This window comes from Chinchilla lanigera, unplaced genomic scaffold, assembly GCF_000276665.1.
Source record: "Chinchilla lanigera isolate Chin_1 unplaced genomic scaffold, ChiLan1.0 scaffold00053, whole genome shotgun sequence".
NCBI lineage: Eukaryota > Metazoa > Chordata > Mammalia > Rodentia > Chinchillidae > Chinchilla > Chinchilla lanigera.
This window is the reverse complement of record NW_004955454.1, coordinates 3,372,597-3,375,283: the sequence shown is the minus strand read 5'-3', so window position 1 is coordinate 3,375,283 and position 2,687 is coordinate 3,372,597.

The window sequence follows — 2,687 nt, the reverse complement described above, 5'->3', positions numbered from 1 at the left end:
CCTTATTTTTACGTTTCCACACTTGTAGGAAACATCTATTTCACAGAATGACTGTGCCTCTGACTGTTAGAAGTTTTAGGCTAGAGGCCCAACTCAGGAATCCCAATCCACCAGGCTTGCCCAATTCACCAAACAGAATGCAAGTAGCAAGAAAGGATCCTATTCTCAGTGTGGCCACACTGAAAAGAAAAAATAGCAGTCTCATTGTGAAAAATGACTACTCGTCCAGAGCCAAAAACTGGGCTTTAGAGGCAGGAAGAGCAGCAAAATCAAGACTTTTATTTCTCATTCTTACAGGAACACGGTGCCAGCCCAACAAACAGATTGACTTCCTCAGAGTGGTCACAAAGAGCAATTTAAACCCCAACCTGCAGTTCCCTCCCCCTATCCTCATTGTCCTAGTATTATAGACAGCTAAGTGAGGTAGCAATATTATAGGCAGACAGGGCTGGGCCCTCAAGGGAGTCAGTTTTTTTTGTTTTGTTTTTTTTTTAAGGAAGTCAGTTTTAAAGGTGAGGACCAAATCCAAACTGTGGCTGGAGGTGATTCTGAAGAAGATTAAAGTCAAAATGGTCAGATTTACATACTTCCCTAAGGGGTAAACAAAAGCTTAAAATGATTGGTATCATCCTTTTGAGATTTCTCATCTTCTTGGGGCTGGGTCATCCTCACCCATTCAGTGGTTTTAGAAACAAAACCACTAAGACTACTAAAACTTAAACTATAGATTATTAACCAAGGTTAATGATGTCACCCATATTCCCTTGCTACCACTGGATCAATATTACCTAAGTGACTACACTTGTAATCTTATTGGTTAATCATAATATTGACCCACGTTGTACTCACCTTATGATTTTGCTCTGTAAAACCTCCTTTGAGAAGTGGGCTTGTTTGCAAATCACTGGGGACTTCTCCTGTCTCTCAGGGGCTATTCCTATTCTCCATTCCTTTTCCCAATAAAGTTTCCTACTCTTAGCCTCTGTTGTTCCTTAGAATTCATTCTTTGACATCAGGGAATACGAACGTGGCATATGAGACATCTAGCATTTCCCCTATATCATCTTGGAAGTGCCACTGAGATACTTGGGAGGAAATAAGAATTTGCTTTGCTTCACAGCACCCCTAAAATATTTCAACTGGATTCTGGGCTGAGCCTCGCTTAGGTAATCAAAATTGTCATCCTTGAATTTTATTCCTTGTTTTTATCAGTTGCTTAGGCCTTGTCTCTTTTATGCATTTTCTTCTGTTAAAATGATTATAAATTTAAGTTGAGAACATGTGATGGTTATGTTTTTTTAATGGGACATTTTATTCCTGTTTTGTATATCTTGTATTTGAACTCTGCTCCATTTACTGATGTTTCTTGCTTTACTTCTGAAACAGCAGTTGAGAGGGGGCTGGAGATTTAGCTCAGCAGCAAAGCGCCTGCCTGGCAAACTCAAGGTCTTGAGTTCGCTTGCTGGTACCGGAAGTAAAACAGAAAAAAAAAAAAAGAAAAAAAAGGTAGGGAAAGATAGTGTTAGCGCGCCCTCTAGTGGATTTTGACACGAAATGCTGTAGAATGGGTCTTTTTAATGAAATCCTGTCTATATTTAGGTCAGGCTTTTATCTGCAAGTTCTTATAGAACTTTTACAAACAGTGGTCACTGCCAGCTAGTTAAATGCTCTTATAGTAGCTGCGACTTTTAAAGTAGAGGACAGATTTCCCCAGCACCTTCTGGTGAATACACACTGAAGCCAATGGCCAATGGAAGGTTGACCAGATGGGCAGCTGTATTCCTTTCTAGAGACTGATCTCTTGTTGTATGGACCAATGAAAACTGAGAAAACATGAGGGGTCATGGCCAAGGCTACTTTCTGGTGGAAACCCAAAGGTTCCTCTGTGGAAGCTGAGTCCTGATAGCCCAACAGGGTAACCAGCAGAAAAACCTCCACTTACCTATTGTTCCCACCTGCTCTCCTCATTGAGGAGAGAGGTAACTCTTTCCATGATCTTCTGGTATCTTCTGTCCCAGGGTTACCAAAGATGATGCTGTTAGATCCTTTCATTAAAGGCTCCATCGAGAGTTGAGCTACAGGTTCAGACTTTTCTCTGCTAGTAAGTTAGACTCCTCAGTTTTTCTCTAACTTCCTGAGAGTTACATTAGAATCACCCTCTTGTTAGATTGGTCCTCCCTCCAGAAATCAGACTGAGGCAGCTTGCAACAATTGTTTGCCTTTCACAGAAAAAAACAGTTATCAGAGGAATGACTTACATTCATGCCTTGCATATGCTAAGAGTTAAAGAGAGACTTTGGTCTTTAGACTTTAGCCTTTTTCTTCTTTCATGTGTATGTAGAAGACTGATAGATGTGCCTTTACTAACATGTAAATTGTGGTTGCTAGGTGATGGGTATAAGTTTAACAAGTAAGCTTCAGAGATGTAGAAATTTTAGAATGAACTTCAAAAAGGGTTGCCTGGCCTGGGGATATAGTTCAATAGCATAAGTGCCTGCCTGGCAAGCACAAGGTCCTGAGTTCGATTCCTGGTACCAAAGAAAAAAGGGTAGCCTTGTTGCCAGGCACAGTGGTACACACCTGTAATCCCAGTGCTCAGGAGGCTGAGGTAGGTGGACCATTGCAAGTTTGAGATCAGAGTAGGCTACAAAGTGAGCTCAAGGCCAGCCTGAACTGCATAGTGAGAT